Consider the following 20,932-nt stretch of genomic DNA (forward strand, 5'->3'; position numbering starts at 1 on the left):
TTGTTACCGCAAAGCTTCATTTGAATCTTCTGTACCTTCCCCACGTCTTTCAACCGCCAGCTGTCAGCCACATCAACGCAGGCGTGCTCCGCGCCACACAAAGTTAAATTGAAGCGCTCCCTAACACTATATATAGATAAAATGTCACTTCCATCAAGAGACGCGGCACCTTCGAAGTCGTCAATACAGAGCGCTTCATCACGGGCAAAATAACTTTGAAATCGGAGAAGAGAGTGGAGATGAAACAAACTATTCTCTTCTTTCCACTTTTGTGCTTGAAAGAGGGGGGGGGGGAGAAGAGAGATTATTTTCTAAAGTGGGTAAAAGCGTTTTAAGGGGGCTTGTTTTTTGATCTGTCTGTCCATCACGGAAAACGAAGAACACCTCCTGACGCTTCTGATCGTTAGGTGTCCTCAAAGTGTCTCAAAGTCTCTTTGTTACCGCTGAGTGCGTCGATTAAAGGGAGGAATATTATTTATTCATTTTGCCATTGAGCAAAAGGAAGAGATCCGAGAGCTTAGCGCTCATTTTCGTCAAACTCCTGAGGTGAGGTGATGAAGTCAGCTCTCTTTGGAGAGATGAGCCGAGTTGAGGTAAAAAGTTGTTGAATTAAAGTTTTCTTTGTTTGCCCCGCACACTTTTATAAGGTCTCAGTGATGTTTTTGACAAAGTAAATGCTGTTGTAGCTTTATTAAACAGTTGAAGCGAAATTTTGTCTAAAGTGTATTAGTTCGTTGCAGGCAACACAAACACTTCCTCACCATGGAAAAATAATAACGCCATACGTTCAAAAAGGATGCAGCGAGCCAATTGAAGGTTAATTTATTAACTTAATTAGTTTAACAGTTTATTGGCAAACTCATCCACTGCCAAACTGCCTACAGTTGCAGGGTCGCAAGTAACTTTCTCCAGTTATTTGTCATGTTTGACTCCAACACAGAGACACACAGGACATCAAGTTCTCACTCAAACCTACGGACAATTTGGAGAGACCAGTTAACGTAACTGGCCTTTGACTTGTGGGCAGAGTACCCAGAAATAACCCACACAATCAGAGGGAGAACTACAAACTCCATGCAGAAAAACCACCAGGTCAGGATTCAAACCAAGGAATCCTCTTGCTGCAAAAGCAGTGCCAGAGAGAGCAGGGTAAGCCCAGAGCATCAACAAACCACCGTACTTCGCTGTTGGTGTTTCAGCCTATGCTTCATTCGCTCTTCATCAGACATATTACCGTTTCAGAGACCAAAAAGTTTCAGTTTCGATTCGACGTTCTTCAGAGGAGCATTCTGAAACGTACTCGCTCTGTTTATAAAGGTGTGAGCCAACTGGAGCTGCCTTCGCTCCTGTCTTTGCATCAGCATTAGAAAACATCTTGAAGGTCAGGCATGCAGCAGTCCTTTATCAAATTCAACATGAAACCTCAGAGGCTGCTGCTACCAAGCCTTCCTGCACGTTCTTTGCAGTAAGTCAAGGATTTTTAATAGGGCTGAACCGACTGCAGTTTTCTGGCCGATCGCAGATTACCGATCTTTTAAAAAGCTTAACCTGCCGATCCCAATTTTGGCCTATTCCAATTTTTTTGTCTGAAATGTTGAAATGTTACTCAATATAGCAAAAAAGTTGTTGAGTTGGCAACAGTGGGGTCAGTATTGTTAATTGTAAACATGCAGACATAAGATGGAGGGCCGGTCTGTCAGTCAAACCTTTCTTACCGGACAGCAAAAGAGGACAGTGGTTGATTCTTATACCAAGCTAGAAAAGATCAATGGATAAGATCAGCTTCGTATGTGTAATCTGCCGATCAGCGATCTCCCAAAATTAAGGAAATCGGCACCGATAAGTTAGTGCACCCCTAGTTTTTAAATACTTTCCTCCTTGGGTATCTGGTATTAGTCATTAAAAGCTTTTCCTTTCTGCCACCAGGTGGCATAGACCAGCCTTTAACTTAAAACTTGCGAAAATGCTTCCCGCTGTGTATCTAGAAACATTCTGGGTCTTTACTGTCTTTCTATTGAGTGTGTCATTGACTGTCAGCAGTCAAGTCATCCCTTTAGTGATTCTGTAGGTCAAAACATAACATCTCTATATCAAAAATATTCCTCCTTCCCTCATATACTGGATTCGGGGTTTTCATCAGCCGTCCAATCAGAAGAATTTAAAGGAATATACAGTTAAAAGTTGGCAGAAATCTATAAAATGAGTTCAACTTTTTAAATTGAGTGAAGGGAATAAATTATTCTCTCAGAGTCACATTTATTAAAATGCACCTGTACAAGCAGGCAAAGTACGGCACAATCAGCACACCCGACGTGCGACTGGTTCATCTTTCCACCGCGAAGACGATGTCACATTCATCTCTGCTCCATTTTGAAAACACGCTTTCTGATTCTCTAACGTGCCTCTCAGATTGGAAGTCCTTTCCATTCCAACTGTTTCAAGGTTTTTTTTTCTCTTTTACTCTTTCCCTTTTTTTTTTCTCAAATGCTTTATCCTGTTGCGAGGTTGTCTCTTAGAAGTTGAAAAGTTCTTTTCAAGCACAAAGTTTTTGCCGTCTTCACTTTTTCAGCTGGCAAGATGAATATCGTCGGGACAAAGCAGAGAAAAAGGAAAGGCTTTTGACAAGACTTCTAAAGGCCCAGGAGCTCGTCCTGTCTTTTCCCTTTTGCAGTTCCTACCCGTTACCGGCTGCTAAAAAGCCGCACAATCAAATGCAAACTAAGAAGTCGGCCTTTTAAGATACATCAGTGGGGCCCTTGTGGCGAAGCCGCTCGGCTTAGGTTTTTCACAACTTTTTCGAAAAAGAAGAAATTGGTGCATTCTCTTTTCTATCTGAGCTGCAGACAGTAAGTTCATGCTCTGTATGTGCAGAGCAGGCGATGCGGTGAATGCATGATCTGGAGAGCCCCCCTTTTTTTTTTTTTTTTTTTGCTCCAGGTGCTCTCGCTTGCAAGAATTTATCTTGTACAGAGCGTGATTTATGTTTTGTGAATGTAAGTGGTGGTTACAGTTGTATGTGAAGCAGACCTCCCTCATTCATTTTAACGCCGAAATGTGGGAACGGTGAGCGATGGAGAAAAGAGGCGAGTGTACAAAAGCGACATGAATACCAGATGGTTTATTTTTTTCCTCTCAGTCCGGTCATGAGTTGCTCTTTGTAGCTCGTGCTTTCTGGTCAATCTGTGTTAGACATTTGAAGTCTAAACAGTCGGTGTTTTCTGGGCCGAGGCGGAGGGCGGGAAGGGGGCGTGGGGAGGGAGGGTTGTGGTTTGACACGTTCAAGAATCACTTAGTGAGGCGGCATCACGGGGTGGCCTCAAGTAACCTGAAATAGCTGAAACTAGACCTCTGGGCAAATAATCACCTTGGGCCTGCATAAAGCGCGATGTTTATGCATTGTAAATTGTGAAAGCGAATGCTTTAACATTGTGTGGCATATGTATTTCAAGGCTTTGAGAATTGGATGCAATCCCGAATTTCACCCACACAACCACAGGCTTTTGCTCTAGCGCTCTTGACTGAAATATCTTTTGCATTCCAAAATGGACAAAAAAAAAGCAACCTTTTTTTTTCCCTCTTTTGAGGCTGCTTAAAGAATGTGTCTGAAGCCCTTCCCCTGCTGCTACCAGGCGTAGCTATCACTGCTCCAGGGTCTCAAACCGTCCACTGTCATCTCCCCCAAAAGTGAAAGATTTGTGTGTTGAATGCAAACACGGCGCACTTACTCGGTTTTAGTCCAAACTGGACTCACAAGGTAACCGCAGGTCTGACGATCTGAACAAACAACAGGAATCATTTAGATACTTTGAGCGTTCTCTCATCCGTCTTTGAAGAGGTTTATATGGGAGACTTTTTTTTGGCAGGGAAGCAAGCTGTCACACTCGTCGTGCACTGTAATTTCCTGGACTTGTAACACACCTACTCCTTTGATGTGGGTTTTCGAAACCTCGTCCTTCAACCTGTTTACCCTGCGAGCATCTCGGTAACCGGTAATACGCTTAATGATGTCATTGCACACAGGTCTCTCTTTTTTTTTTTTTTTCAATCTTTACTTCATCAACAAGTTGGGCCAGTTATGTCACCGACTCAGATCTTTATAAACGGGGGTGTGTTACTGTTTTTTCCTGCGTTGTTCTGCGGTTATACAACTATGTCTGTGAAGGTGAGTTTAATCATCGCACATTCATCCAAAGATCAACACGACTCGTCTGTGCCTCCAACATCAAAGAGCGAACACTTCTGTATTCGTCTTTTCAACCGCCTTCTCATTCCTGACCTGTGGTTTAAATGTTTTTGTTTTGTGCAAGTTCTTCCTTAATGAGAACTTGTTCTAAATTCAGTTGAGCCACGTAGAAGTGAATAACGTTCATTGTTCAGCACTTAGATGAACTAAGTTTACAGTCCTCATTCATTTAATGCAAATAGTCAGATTTCAGAAATACAATACAGGTAATGAGTATAAGGATTATGTTATTGACTAGCATCAGTTTATTCTCTCTTATCTTCCTTTGTAACATAAACTGTATTTTATAATTGCTAATTGTAATTGACTGCAGCTGCACACTCAAAAACCCACAGCAACAGTGAACAACCAAGTTGAAGTTATCTTGGTAAATTCAGATCCTAAATTACGTTATACCGCTTAAGTTATACTGCGGTCATTAATTCAATTCATTTTAGATATTACTCACAACACAATGCCAGTCCTCAGTAAGGAGGACTGGCACTACTCCATCTTCACTCTGTAAACACAGAAAATAAATGCAAACACTCAGTGTAACCTGATAGATTTAAGAGTTCAAACTTGAACCTTCAGTAATATCCTTATTTGTGAAGCAAAGCTGGATACAGCGGAGTGAAGTTTAAAGCGAGAGGAGCAGCTAAATTACTATATGAGTAAGCAGACTCTGAGAGCGCGCCTCGAGGGGAAATGACTGACTGCGACTTTTTCTCTGGGAATTTTTGGAAGTTTTCCCCTAAAAAAACAAAAAACAAAAAAAACAAATGAAATGTGAAATGAAGTCATTTCACAGAAAACTGTGAAATGACTTCAAGATAAACTGCATTCCCTTCGTGCTCCGTACTCAAAAATCAGTAGCGTTCAGCTCAAAGTTCTCCACAATGTGAGCTCAACTCATGAACACATTCATTTGAACAATCTGCAATGTTATGCTGTACAATAATAACATGTGCAACACACCCAGCAGAAAGGCCCTTTTTGTTGTTATGCTAAAAGGAGATGGATATCAGTCACTGGAGCTGGCTGCGTTAGGTTTTGGTGCCGTGCAGCTGTGCCGGGGGCTCTGAATGGAAATATGACGAGTTTTGTCTGTGGAATGTCTCGGCATGAATGTGCAAAGATTTTGAACTTTCACCTCATGTGTGCAGCAGCTGAGGTCTTAGCTGGGGCATTCCTGTTCTTCCAACAGCTTTCAGCTAGTATCAGCTCTCCCCTCTATGCCGTATCGCAGATTATATCACAATTTCAAGAGCTTAATGTGAAAAATCAAGACAATTTGGCTCAGGCTTTTTTGGTCTGTTGTTTGTGGTGTGCTCATTTCAGCATGAATATAGTTTTGTGTTTGTTTCTTGCAGGAATTGGCTGATGTGCGGAAGAAATCAGTAGGACACGCTGCGATAAGTAAGTGAGGTTTTTTAAAATGTTTTTATGTACTGTATTAAAACGTTGCTTTATGTTAGGTACGCATCATGAATGGAAAGCTGGTCAATACATTAAACTGGTAGCTTTGCATTATGCTGTTTCTCACTGAATTGCAGAACATTTTTAAAACACTTGGTTTTGATTTCTGATTCTAGAGGTTGGTCTTGTTGTTCTGCTGGTTTTGCTTTGTATCGTTTGCTAATCTGATGTGCTATCTGATACCTCAAAATGGAGAGCTGACAGTAAATGATAGGACAGACAAAATAATATTTGAATTTAAATTTTGTGAACTTGCCATTGAAAAAGACCAACATACGAAAAACTAAGGCAGACTAAGATGAGAGTCCGGTGTTCATCCTAAAACTTTGCTTTTTCCTTCATGAACCTTCATTGTATTTCAGAGTCTAAACTGACTTCATATTTAATTTTCCAGCTTTAGCTGCATGTTTATCCCACTAGAAGTGGAACAATCCTCTGTCTCAAGTCTTTTGCAGACCTTAGATTATATTCTTCAAGGACTGCTCAGTTTTCAACTCCATCAATCTTCCCATCAACATTTATCAGTTTTCTTGTACCTGCTGAAAAAACAGCATTCCTCCATAGCGCTTCCTCTACTATGTTTTGTCTTCAGGATTGTGGGTTTAGGATGATATTTGCAGGGATTCTTTTGCAACTTAGAAGATGTTTGATATTATTTTTGAATATCATGCCGCTGTTATTAGTGTGATATTTCCATATTTCTTCACTTTATTACAAAAGTCAGGTCTGTGGAGTGCATGAGCTGCTCTCCCATTCGAGCTGTGAAGATAATTGGGGTCCTCTTGCCTGTATTCCCTGAGTATTATTCTCCTGTCCTAACTAGTCAGTTTAGATGGAGAGCCACGTTTTGGTAGGTTTGCAGCTCAGAATGCCGTTTTATAAACCACCATTAAACTTCTTCTCATCCCAGACTTGTCGGGTGTGTTCCTTTGCCTTTATGATGAAGTTTACTCACTAATTTTCTCTACTAAATCTCTGAGGCTGTAATGTAATTAAATCACAAAAATGCTAACTCTTAATCAGGTTACGTCTAAAAACAGTCAGTTGCACTAGATTTTGTGGATTTTTATTACAACTATTATTTTTTTGTGAAACGAGTCTTTTGTCTTCCACATCATGACGACTTTGCTGCTTTGTTTTTGTCTATCTAAAAAAAAAAAAAAAAAAAGATCCCAATATGATACAGAGATGTTTGCGGATTTAGCATAACAAAACATGGCAAGGAAGGACTGTGAGTGTTTCTGGAAGGCACTATAAATCACATGAAAGAGGTAAATATGTGTCTCAAACTACAAGCTAAAACAGTTTAGAGTAAGACGGGTCAATCCAGAGGTTCTGTTTTTATTTGGTAAAGTTGACATCATCACCACTACTGGTCTGGGAGAGTTCTTGCAATTTATTTTGAAATTTAGGTCAGCCCTTGTTGTTTCAAAGTGTGTTAACCTTTTGAAGACAGTAAAAACAGCAGTACGTGTTTGGGCATACCTGTCCAAACTACAAAAATAAAATAAAATGAATTTTAAATGCATGATTTTGAATTTGAGATGAAAAATGTAAAGCAGGATCCCAATTTAAAAGGCTCAGCACGCACTCACACACCGTCGGTCCCTGCTGCCCCAGCTGCCCAGGATCTCTAAAGTCACGTTGTCCCAGTGTGATTGAAGGTCCAGCTGGTAGACCAGCCCTTTTCATCCCTTTCCCTTTTATGAGAAAGACAAACAGCTCCATGTCATCACCCACACTAGAGAGATTGATACACACACACTCACACGCAGACAGGGACATATGCACACACACACACACACACACACACACTCACATTTTCTTAATGGATGCCCTCTCTCTCACTGTAATCACTTTGCTAATGACCTGCTTGAACTCTGAATGAAACCCAGAGGGTTGGAACAAAAGGTGGCTGTAGCTTAAAACGTGCAGCATGTGAACATGGCTGACTGGAAATAGCTTGTGATGACTTGATGACTTCTAGTCTGAACTTTAAGAATGAAAAAAAAAACAAAAGGCAACTTTTTCAGTTTTTGTCTTGGAAAACATCCCAGATGACTTTTCATTCCTTCTTTGACAACCAGTTTTTAACAAAATATCTACAGGTATATCTCGGTAAATTATAATATGCATTACTCTTAGGCTCGTTTGTCAGGTTCAATATAACTTTTAAAAAATAAAAGTTTTTTAACAGGTACCTGTTATACAGGTACCTGGTATAACAGTACCTGTTATACCAAGTACTGTTATAATAGTACCTGGTATAACAGGTACTATTCATTATGCCAACATTTCTAAAATTAAATTTTTTTATTGGTTTTTTCCTCATATTTTTTGCTGCTGTAATCAGAAAATCATAACCAGCAAAAATAAAAGCTTGAAAAAATATTGGTGTGTGTAAATAATGTTTACAATAATGTTGCACTTGGCAAATTGAGCAAGTTAAAATAATGAATGTCTAAATTATATTCTAATTTGCAGAGATGCACCTGTATAGTCTACTGTACGGATATGTGGTTATATGATTCCCCCTTCACAAACTGCTGCTCCTATTTTGCATAAGAAGAGCATCAGTCAGAACTAAATGGCATATTTTGTAAAGTTTTGACCTACTTGTGCTGATTTTAACCCATTCCAGCTTCTCTTCAGTGAGTTTTGCAGTAATTATTTATGTGAGAAGCAGTGCTGATGGAGGTAAAAACTCTAATTTAAAATAAATGTTAAAAAAAGGCATTACAGTAAGGAACATCTCTGGTGAGATGGAAACAATATGGTAGCTTGTTTAGTGATCATAATTCAAACAAATAATTATGATAATTCAAATAGTTATTTGATGATTGCTCAGATGGCTTAAAGTAGTTGACCCTTCTAGTTCTAGTTTAAACTTCATTGGCACAAAATAGTTTTTAATTCTAAAAAGGAAATAAAAAATATTCCTTTTTCTTCTCTTTTTATTTTTGTTTATCTACTTTCTGACCATTGCAGTTAATGACTTATTTTCTTTTAGCTGAAATGACTTCAGCTTTCTGGTGTTTCACCCCCATAAAATGGCCTAATTTGTGCAAAAAAGGCTGATCTACTAATATTTTAGTGTATCAGCATAAAAAACTTGAAATTCATCAGATTATGAAGTCCTGCTTTGATAGTTGTTTCTGTGAGTCCTGAGTAAAAACTTCTACATGATTTTTTTTTTTTTAATCCTGAGAGACAATTGACCTCTTAGATTAAACAAACACAAATGAAACTTCTGGTACGTAGATCTCCTCGTCTTTACATAAACACGGCGTAGGATTAAAATAACTGTTTATACTTCACATGACCTGAATGAATCACTGAATACATAACCATGAGTCATTCTGTGATTTGTAAGCCAACATCCAACCTGCATGCTTGAAGAAGGGTTTTCTAGTAAGAGCCCTTTCAAAGCTGCTTCCCTGTTCCTCTCTCCCGCTTCAGCAAACGGACACAACAAAAGGCGGGACAAGAGTCAGACAATAATAAAGACAGAGGAGGAGAGAATGAGCAGCCGGATCTTAACTTCCCGGGTGTGTGCTGGCCCCACTTGAAGGGTCATTTTTACACGAGACTTAACTGTAATAATGAGATTTCAGAAAAGAAAGGAAAACACTGGCCCCCTCCACATGGAGACTTTTTTTTTATTTTATTTTTTTTTTTTTTTATAAAATCGGTTGTGGGTTTAAAAAAAAAAACAAAAAAAAACTCATGTTCACATGGAACTGTTTCCAGAAATGTTTTCAACCACTATTTTTACTCCTCCAGACCTGTAAGCGGCGCTAAACATGGACGTTGGGACATGCAAAAGGAAAGCAACAAAGCACGAGTGGAGGCTTTTGTGTAGAGCACTGATGACATTGAACTTCTTCTCCGTGTCATGTCGAATTATAAAACAGATAAATTACAAGATGGCAAACATGTAAACTACCACTGTTGTCATGTATTACGTGCCTGTTGTTGTAAGTCAGGCTCGAAGCATCAGTGTTTTCAGAAATATAATTTATTTTCTGTCTATGTAATTACAGGAACTTTTGTGCCATTTATGAAAGCAAAAATAGGGATTCTAAGTTTCCCCAGCTAGTAGAAGTCCATGGCTGGAAGAGTGAAAATATCAAAAAACTGTTTTTTTTTGTTTTGTTTTTTTTTTAATAAAACATTTCAATAAAAAGAAGGGGAAATAGATCAAATCAACACCTCACACAGAACACACAAGGGCAGAGTGAAATGAAAAGATGAGATCATAGATCAGTTTCTACAACATCTGATGGGTCCTGTTGGTTGTCTAATGTGGCTGACTCTTTCTCTCATGAAAATCTGTCCGGTAGCAGCTTGTTGTCGAACTCCTTCATAAATCAGAGCTTGTATGAAATACCAGCAGGAGGCAAAGGTCAAAGGAGAAAATTAGCAGCTGTTCTTTCCTTTCCTTTCATGTTAGCTGCGGGGCTAATCACCAAGTCTGCCATCAGCCTCATTTCCACTTTAAAACAACGTTGCCGACGACGGGGGCGGGGGCTTTTTCCCTCTGCTTACATTTTATGGCACCAGTGACCAGATTTTTATCTGTGCAGAAAGTAGGGGAGAAGTGTAGTTTACAATGAGGAGCTGTACCTTCCCCTCAGCCTTTTGTTTCGTTTCAGCATTCATTTCTGCATCTTCAGGTTCTGCTTCTTTCATGCAGCTCTGTCGACACACTTCAGCAGCTCCAGAGCAGCGGTGATGACAGCTGAACTTCTTTGCCTCTGCTCAACTCCAAGGTGGTTCTGCTAGTTAATGTGAAGCCCGGTGAACTTTGACGACCCCCTCGCTCTCACAGTGTCTGTTATCCTCCTGCCCTGCTGATGCAACTGCAAAGCGGATTAAATAAATGTAATTATGGCCTATACCTGTTATCACTAGCATGGGCATTATGGAAGTGCTTCCCATTAAGTTGAAGGGAACTTTTCCAGATTTTTGGTGTCCCCATTAGACGTAATGTGTTTCAACAATGACTTGAGATGCTAAAGAAAGAGAAAAGACTATGTGCATTGTTTGTCAATAATAACATTCAGCAATTCTTCAATTGCAAAGGTTTATCTAAGGCTGCGGGCCCGTATGATAGACCAAGATTTGCTAATATAAGTTAGTAGCAATGGGTTTTTATTTGTTGCAACAGAATAAAGGGGGCTGAACATTAGTAGAAACCACACTATTCAGGTTTTTACTTCATGTAATGTTCCTTCCTCTTCACAATTGTATACTTCATGTTGCACTGTCACATGAAATCCCCATTAACTTCTTTGCATCTAGTTGTAACGTGACAAAATGTGAGAAACTCTAGTTGGTGTAAATACTTTAGCAAGACATTGTATTTAATTCTTGTTTAATTTTGTGTTTCTCTTTAAGGTCTTCAAGTTTTCACTGCTGCATATAGCATGTATTGTCTCATTTAAAGCTGCAGAAGGTAACCCTTATAAAAAAAATATGTTCTTTACATGTTTTTTTTTAAATTGTCACTTTGTCTTGAAAGTATAATCTCAGAAAGATAATCTGTGGAGAATGTGGGCTTTACTATCTACACCAATCTCAGTCAGAAACAACCAGTCAGAGCCAAGAGGAGGGTCTTAGCACTGTAAGTCATGCTCGTGTATGTACTGCTTACATTACCTTGTGTATAAGCTCTAGATTGCAGGTTTGCTTCAGCTATGCTAATGGCGGAGAAGCAACATAATGTTACAGTAAACCTGTTCGTCCAGCGTCATCGGTGGCCATGCTAACTATTCTGCACATTCACTGTAGGCTAGCTGTAGAGCAGGGTGTGGGCTGCGAGTACACAAGGATGATTGGCAGCACTAAGGCTCTCCTCCGAGGTCTGATTGGTTGTTTCTGATCAGGAGCAATGTTGTAGCTTATCTAGTGCAGCTTTAATGACAAGATATGCTTAGAATGATTTTCTCTAAAGTATTTCAGAACTTTGCTTTGACTAACGTCACCAGTAAGTGATAGAAAGAGATTTGTTTTCTCTCTTTTTGGTTGCTATTCGCTACTTCTCAGGACAGAAGTTTCACAAGTTTTCTCCCATGAGATCTGTTTTCAACCCCACATTCAACTTGGTTAAATTGCATGAAAATGACATTATACATATTTTTTCTGTCCTTCTATAGCTCCCCTCTCCATTCTTTGACCCTTTTTTCCCCTCTGCTTTTTTTCCCTCTGCCCCTCCCCCCCATTTCTGTACTTTCATTTTACATCTCTCTTTTCCAGTTCTGCACCCTTTCTCCATCTTTTTTTTTCCTCTCTGTGGGAAAGTTTTTCCTATCAGTTGTCAGAGCAGTCAGTGAGGTGCAAAGCAGCGTAGCTTTGATGATGTTCCTCTTTGCCTATCTGCTGTGCAATATGTTTTGAAACTCCCCCTCCCCTCTGCACACCTGCTGGGAAGCTGCATGACACTGGGAAACATTCCACAATAGGGTCAGAACACTTTTATCTTAGTTTTAGTTATGGATTTGGAAACTCTTTCAGGATTAAAGGAACGTTATGCAGCTGGCCGGTGCTGAGCACCTGTATGATTGCTCTTTTTTGCTTCATGTGGGACTTCCTTTATTCCCAGTAGGTGGGTCTGGCTCGCTAGAAAATATCACTGCCTTAAAGAAGAGAGAGAAAAAAAAGAAGTGAAGATCAGTGTTTCATTCTGGAGCCCAACATTCTGTTTTGCTCCAACCGTTTTGTTTGTACATTCATGACTCATTGCGGTTTGAGACTAAAAGTGATTGAATGCTACAAAATGAGGCTTTTGGGTGGTTTTTGCCCAGCAACTTCACTTTGTGATTTCACTACGAGATGCTTTTGGAGACTTGCGCGTGAAGCGCAGCCTAAAGACACTGTGACTCACAGTGAAACCATGAAAGTCTGTTAATTGTTATTTAACTTCGTCACAGAAAAGCAAGGAGTTTTGAGTTGTTTGGTTCTTTGACTCCTCGTTTGCAGTTTGGGTGGGTGAGTTTACTTTACTGGGTAAATAAACAAAGACATGTTACTTTCACATTTGGGATTCATTGAACGTTTATGCAATCCCCATATTTTATGAGGATAGCCGTGCTCCAGCGTATGAATCATGGGGCTGCGGTAGACTTCTTGTCCTTTGAAATTCAGCATTTACTTATACTCGACACAAACCCAGTACTTTTCCAACTGTGTTATGTGTAAAGACACATTGTGCTTTTTACAGTGATTCTACCAGTATTGCAGGGACTACTTTGGTATTGTAATTTGCACATAAATTATTCAACATTGGCATGTAGGATGATGCAGTACTGTTTCTTTTTTTTTTGACAGCAACAGATATTTTGGCCCCAACCGGAAGTTCTTAAGGAAAGTCTCTGCTTTGGGCAGTTTGCCACTAAAACTGCTTGGCATTTGCCATTTGAATCTAAAGGTACGTACCGGCCACAGCAAAAGAAAATCGCTCATCTGCCTCCACACATGAAACTACAGTGGTGTCCCATTTTTAATCGATATAATTTATCAAATCCTTTTGAAACGGCTTCAACTCTTCTGTGAAGGTTTCCTGTGAGAGTTTGTGCTCATGGGACATTGGATCGTTCTTCCAGAAGCTCATTTGTTTGGTCAAACACTGATGTTGGACAAGAAGGCTTGGCTTTACAGTCTCATCTCTTATTTATCCAAAATTAGAAATTTTGGAATCAAAATTTGTCTTACTTGTGAGCTGAAAAAAAAAAAAAACTAGCCTTCTTTTTGCCACCCTGGACTTCTTTTCTCTACATGCTGTTGCTGTGGCATCAGATAAGTATTCAACAATAGGAATGAGAGATGAGTGCATGTTTGTCACATCCTGTGTTCGTACACAATGTGAATCTAACTTTAAAATTCTCGTTGCTTTTATCATCGTCCTTCACCTGGTCGAGAGGTGCCAAACATTTTTTACAGGATGATTGAGTTATTTTGTCTCTTTTTCTGTCGGCACATCCTGTGAAAAGCTCTGAGTCCAGCAGCAGGAAGCAGCTTGGTGTTTAATGGGGCAGAATAAAAAAAAAACAAAACAGGGTTGAACGTAACAACACAGACCAGTCTTTTCCGTGAGGATGGTAATGGAATATTTGATTAATTCTATGTACACAGACGGTTGTTTGGTTTGTTTCACGGAATCTGACTTTGTATCGACACTGCCACGCATCGTGCATGCCTTTCAGTCGGAGCGTGACAGAACTGGCAGGGTGTGGATATGCTGATATCACAAGGACCGTCTGTGCCACTTGTTCTTCAGACAAAGGAGCGTTGTCACCTCCCTCTGTTGGTCTCATGGTGGTTTTTTCTGTTTCTTGTTGCTATCATGTAAAGATATAAACAGTGGCGTTGTGCACCATCCAGTGGGTGGAACTCATTAATCAGTCATAATGATACATTGACTTGCTATTCAGATTAGCCTCAGTCTATTTGCTTTTGCATTGCACAATCTACAACTGTTGTCCATAATGCCAACAACAGTGAACATAAATTCATTTTTACATCAGTCTGTCATTGATTTATTGTCCTTTTGTATTTAAGAACGCTGCCAAAAAGCATCTACTAACAATATTACATGTTTTACCAAACTGTGGCCATTTCTTTTATTCAGCAGTTCTCGTCATAGTGTCAGAATTGTGGTCTAAAATATCCAAATTACAGCCTTAATCAATGGCATGTTTTAGTCTCAGGTGTAAACAAATTCTTCTGGTATCTCTTTCAAATGAGTCATGTCTTCGTAGCACTGATTGCATGTTTTATACAACCTGGTTTAAATACAGCCCAGTACGACTGTCTTATATAGACACTTAAAGCAGGAGCTTGACGAACAGTCTACTTATTTTGTGCTACATGAGTGTAGAGGTCAGAAGTTAATTCTTAGATTTCTTTATAACTCGTTCAAATATGTCATTAGGCACTTACGCAATCACCTTTATGCTATTGTATGTTTTTACTGTTGATGTTTAATCTACCCTATTCGGATTTTAAGGAGTTACACCTTCTGTTCGTTCACTCAGCCTAGTTTTCGATTGGTTAGCTTTGTGACACGTGAACAAGAACAAGGAAGTAAAATGTGGAAAGAAGTGTGGAGAAGAGTAAAGAGCTGTTTAAAAAAGTAATTTGTCTCCATCCTGCTGTGTCTGCTGCCTGAGCGAGTCCTTACCGCAATCTATCAAACCCACATGTTAAGTCGGCTTACTGGTTTTTCTTCTGTTGTCTTAGTGCAGTCATCTCCATAGTCATCTATCCTCGAGGGAAATTTTTCATTTTCAGTAAATTTATTTACTGACACAATATAATCAATAACATTTTAGGGGTTTTCTTGGCACTAGTGGGGTTTATTGTACAATAATTGCACAGGAAACAGAATCCAGAAAGAACGGGAAGGGACATGGTACGGCTGCTCCACCAACTGAGTCACCAAGGGCTCCATGTTGTCCAAAATAAAGTTTTGTCAACCTAGCCATGTGCTAGAAACAAGGTAGAAACCTACAAAGAGAGAGAAACCATTCTCAATACTTCTTTGCACAAGCTCTCTCTCTAAATCACCTGAACTCTCTTGTGGTTTCTCTCTTTTGCTCTCTTTCCTCCTCTGCTCACCTGGTGGGATTTCTACAGGATTTAGGTTGGGGGACTGAGGTCATCATGGAGAAAGTTTGACATAGTTTTAGATGAACCATGTAGGAATATGTTTTTGATAATTATCCTGTTGAAAGATGGGATAATACCTGAAGTCACAAGATTTTTAATCATAACATTGTATTTAAAGAAGTTCATCATACCATGGGCTCCAGCCCACGAAACCAAAAGGTGATTTTCAATTTGTCAACAAAGAGAAAAGCATAATTTTACTAATAGCTACACATCACATGGTTATAGATACTTTATAGATATATTTTTATTTATTTATTTTTTGTTGTTGTTTGGCATGCCTTCCAAACAGCTGGTTGTCATATAGACAGACAAAACTAGCGGTTTTAAAACTTTTTGACCCAAATAATGATGATCTTTGCTGTAGTGAAGTTTGGATTTATTTTTTTTTTACCTCCTTTACTGTCATGCTCAGTGCTAATAGTGTTAAAATAAACAGCGATTCAGCCCCCACAGTAGTGTTGTTGCCTATTTCTTCATGAAGGGAAGAGAAAGTCATGGATTAGTAATTAGAAAAACCTAGACTTCTTGACTTCTTGACTTTTTCTGTTCTACTTTACATGTAGAGCAGAAAAAGACGACTTAGTCGGATTTATTTTGTAATAACTTTGATGCATCAGTATAATATAATGTGCTCAAAAGAAGGCTGGATATTTCACTTTTTTTTAATGTGAGATAATTTACAACATCAAATGTTACTTGGTTTTCAGCTTTGGCTTGTATTAACAACACAGTTTGCATAAATAAAATGATTTTTTTAGACAAAGGCTCAATCAGGATTTTTACCACTAATGTCATTTCCATCTAAAAAACAAGAAAACAAAAGTCTCAGTGCAATCATTAAAATCATTAAAATGAAGGTGATGTAATTAGTCCAGCAGCGGTAAAACATTACAGTATCACATGCTCTACGTTAACATCAAGATTGTGTCCCACTTAATTCGCTCACATCATGGTAATGTTGCTGCAATTTCTGTTTTTCCTGACAATGTTGGGTATTTTGTCCCAACAGGCATTTCTGCGGGACACTTTTATGTTTCTCTATTAATATCTGGTTCAAACTAAGTGGCCGAGTTTTAAAGTGATGATGTTCCCATCATGTGCATTTAAAGTGCGTATAACTGTGGGGAGTTTCCTAATTTATTCCTCACCAGAAACTGCTTTTTGTTGTTTGATTTCACATGACAGTTATAAAGACTTAGTTATAAATCCAGTACAGAATAACTCATTTTAGGTGTTTGTTGGAGACATGTGGAACTTTTTTTTTTTTTTTTTTTTTTTTTGCTTGTGATTGTGAATTAAGGTGCATGCGGTGCTGATGACACCAAGGACATCAGAGATGTCTCGTAAGTTGCAATTAAAACGTACCGAGACACACTGGAAGAATACAAGGATGTGGTCTGGCACGCCAGTGGTGGTTTTTAAACTGTGCAAACTGAATTACACCTTGGAAACGCAGACACGCACAGACTCTGTCTGTCTGCCTTGGCAAACATTTACTCACATTAGGTGGAGTTTGAGTGCAGCCAAAACAGATTAGACAAAGCATCGCAGGCATTGTTTCTACACATTATTAAACTTTTAAGCCACCGATAAACAGGATTGTAGGGAAAAAGAAAAAGAGAGAGGGGGGAAGTTAGAGTAATTATTTATCCTCAGCGCTCACACATTCACTCACCCACACTTTTATTATTGAGTCTCTCAAATGAGCTTCAGAAGACGACCATGAGGTTTTGCCTATTTTCCTATCTGCTGGCAACCTTCACCTGTTTGTCATCACCAGTTATTTATTAAGACTGTCCCTTAAATTGACATTAGAGTTTGTTTTTTGTCAAATTGGGCCCTTAAAGAGGAATGCTCCTCTAACAAGCCGTAACAAGCGAATGAATGGCTGGCTTCTCAAACTTTAAGGGTGTTATGCACCATGTCCAACTTCAAAGCCCGTCTTAACTCCACACTTTAATTGTATCTTCTTCAAGCCCGTCTGCCTGACCGCCATCTGATTCTGCTGACAACTGCACTCCTCTTACTTCTCCACACTCATCCCTCTATCTCCCCGTTCCTGCTTCTCTGTCTTTCTCCATCTGTCAGAGCAGATAGATGCCCCCTCCTCCTCCACCAGCCCCCACCTCATCCTTCTTCCTCGCAGTTCCTTCAGCTTCTCCAACAAACTCTCTCTGCTACAAGTGTCAGCTCTAAATTACTTTTTCTTTTTTTCTGGAAATGTGTTGACATCTGCACAGAGAACGATGCTGTTTACCATGCTTTTCCTCCCTCCCTCTCTCCTTTCCCTGTTTATTTCTCTCCTTTTTTTGCCGTTTCTCTCAGAGCCTACAAACAGACATTCACGCTTCTCTCCATATGGGCTTTAATTTGCCATTGTCCCCCAAGATATTCTTCGCTCAGGCTTGAGATAAAGGGATAATCACTTCAAAGGGAAGCTGGGGGGGGGGGGAGACTGCCCCCTCCCTCCCAGCTGAAAGGAGAAGTGGACAATACGCTAATTGAGAGGGGGAACTGATCACAGGGTCTGTTCAAAGGGACGCCTGGCCACGCCCCCTCCTCCCCACCGACGCACTTAATTTTATTAGTGTTTATGGCGATGCTTCAGCCAAAATTATCACTCCAACCCTCCACAGCCTTTGAACATCCAAATTTTGGGTTATTTGCAATTATCCACCCTTTCGTCTGTGTTTTTTTTTTTTTCTGTGCTATTTCAGTGCAAGTATGGGGATTTTGTGAAGAGCAAAGAGTGATTAAAAAAAACAACAACAACCAAAAAACAAGCTGTATGGGATTTATTGTCCGCGATGTGGGAACACAGGCTGTTGGCTGTGATGTGATGCAAATCCAAAGGTTCTTGTGAAAAAGTGACAAAAAGGGATTGAATACGGGCCTTATGTTTGACTGATGCAACTAATGATGCACCATCAAAGACTTCCGCAGTTCGGCAGCGACGTCGCTAAAAAGGAAACAGAGAGAGAAACAAAAAAAAAAGGAGGGAAAAGGATTTCTTTCAAACAAATCATCTCTTCCATTCCAGTGCCATCATTTAACTCCCCTGTCTATTTCTGTGCGTCCTGATGACACCTCTGCTGACAGGAGCGAAATGAACGTTTTCCCCTTGCCATGTAAGGGAGGCTCTAATTAAAGACGAGTTTCATTTCCAATTTGCGGTGGCCCTACCAGATGCCTTTAATTTCTCCCAGATCACGAGCTCTCAATTAGCCTTGAGGTCACCCTATTTTATTGGTGGGGGTGCAGAGGGGGTGGGGGGGCTTTGTAGCCTGTCGGTGGCAGCACTTTTGTTCCTGCATTGTGCTTTTAGTGCTTTTGGATCCCCCCAGTAAGTTGGTTAGAGTCCTTACAAAGGGGTCAGGGCGAGGTCAACTTCAAAAAGGAGTTTCTTGTGGATAGTTTAGAGCAACCTCACCCTTTTGTTACTGCTCGACACAAGAGCGCTCTCTCCGTGGTCAACAGGTGTGGTCTCTTGGGTTCAACATCTCGCAACAATTAGAAAAAGAAGAATTAAAGGAGGGAGCATCTGTAGGACAGTAGGTGACTGAAAATGTTTCTACCCATTGAATGTTTGTAGATTTTCACAAGTTACATCCACAAATTTTAATGCATTTTGTTTTATTGAGATCTATATTAGTAAAGGGGGGTTGGTTACAAATGCATGCCACACTTTGTTAAAAAAGAAATTAAGACCTTGTTTGTTTTTTTCCATTTATTTATTCCACACTTTTGCATATGTGATAGTGTGGGACGGGCATGGGGCAACATTTGTCTTTCTGTTAAGCAATTGGACTTTTTCCTCCTTCTTCCCTCTGGTGTTGACTGGAACGATTGTGGTGGGGATAGTATATGATGCACAGCAGGTGCATGGATGGTGGAGATAACTGGTTCGACTTTGGTCATCACAAGTTGGTGATAACGTTTTACAGAAATGCAGGTGTTTTGTGGAAAACATGCTTTTTACATCAAACTAATCAAACAAATAATCATCACATGTTGCTTAGATGACAAACAATATATGAAGTGATTTTTCAGAGAAGTCAGGCCAGCCATTTTAAAATGACTTAACAAATTATATATGAAGTTAAGGTATAGATACACTACAATCATCCAAATAACCGCAATAGCTAAAATATAAAATATATATATTTGCCAAAGTGGATGAATTAAGGGGCAAAGATTTCACACAAATTTAAGCGAACATTGTTGTTTCTACATTATGTTTCTTTCCCTGCTTCCTAAAACTCAGCATGAATTAATAATCTTTTAGTGACCTCAGAGAAGCTGGATTTCATTAGCTGTCCTGTCCTGTACCATCATGGGAGTTTTGTGAATTTGAATCCGCTGACTTATATAATTATATCCTCCTTTAAAGTTGATTTTCAACATCAAAGGGACAATATAGCCTTTGAAGTACCATGGGATTGGATCACTGTCTAACCCACTCTTTAAGATTCTGTCACAATGACATTAGGGAAGTCATGTGAATTAAAAGACTAGAGAACAGCTCTTTGCCTTTGCTCTGTGTCCAATTTCAATCAAAATGTCATGCTGTGCCATTTTCCCCTGAATGTGGAACTGGCGAGTGTGTTACACTCACATCTTTGTGGCTAAAATCCTGTGACTAATATGTAAATTATTTGACAGTTTCACTCCACAGGATTATTAAATCGGGCCCAAAAGTTAAAGAATAAGTTTTAAATCATTGTGTACGCCAGTGCCAAGGTCCAAGGCCACATGAAGGCCCAAAACAGAATTCAGCTCAACTAATGCCCCCTTTATATTACCCAAATGTTTATGCGTTATACATCTTTTTCCCTTTGTAGTTCAGGCAATTCTGCCATGTGAAAACATAGGGAGCAAAAACAAAATAATTCACTCAAATTAATCATCCACCACTTGGATTCAAATTTCTTGAACATCACATAAGTTTGATTGTACTGAAACCTGAGGAATTTGGAGGCCAAGTCCACGCCCCAAACTTACTACCAGTCCCAATTTGTATGTGTTATCTTGCTGGAAAGGGGATTTTCAATGCTTTTTTTTGGCATTTATTAGCTTGAGACGCTTGTGAAAAACAAGTCAAAGCTATTCAAAAATGATTTTACAGCATTTACATATTGACTTTGTCCATCTCGACTGAAAACCCTCTTATGAAAATCACATTATTTGGTCCTTGTTGTTCTGATAAGCTGTACCTTTAAACAGCATGGACTGCTAGGGCTCTTGCCCAGGGCACCATTCATTCAAGAACAGCTACTGTACAATAAAAATATATTAGAAAAGTTTTAATTAGGCAGGTTATAATGATAAAAGCCTGCAGAAAGGAGACCATTGTAAAAACTAAAATGCGGCAGCGAGCGCTAACCCTTCTGTCACTTTAGGAGGTCACAGTCAACATACTGTTGCTTTTGTTTGCTTTGTGTCCCTGTTGAAACTTTGTGTTGTAACGGAAAGACAGTGAGAATAATAGTACTGGCGCGGTGGATCAAATACTTCTGAAGCTCCAAAGCCTCAGGGAGTTGGCTGAAGATTGCTTTCTTT

At 39.5% G+C, this 20,932-nt stretch overlaps 1 protein-coding gene across 1 annotated transcript in view; it reads left to right on the top strand.

Annotated features, from left to right (window-relative positions):
• Positions 1-11,114: 11,114 nt before the first annotated feature.
• The window catches only part of LOC106932512 (axin-2-like), a 31,258-nt gene continuing 21,440 nt past the window's right edge, over positions 11,115-20,932 (top strand). Inside the window, exon 1 of the mRNA XM_088002462.1 lies at positions 11,115-11,159. The gene's annotated coding sequence lies outside the window, so the exon portion shown is untranslated. The remainder of the gene's footprint in view (positions 11,160-20,932) is intronic.

Source organism: Poecilia mexicana, unplaced genomic scaffold (assembly GCF_051168715.1).
Source record: "Poecilia mexicana isolate PSO_F unplaced genomic scaffold, ASM5116871v1 scaffold_1, whole genome shotgun sequence".
NCBI classification, from domain to species: Eukaryota; Metazoa; Chordata; class Actinopteri; order Cyprinodontiformes; family Poeciliidae; genus Poecilia; species Poecilia mexicana.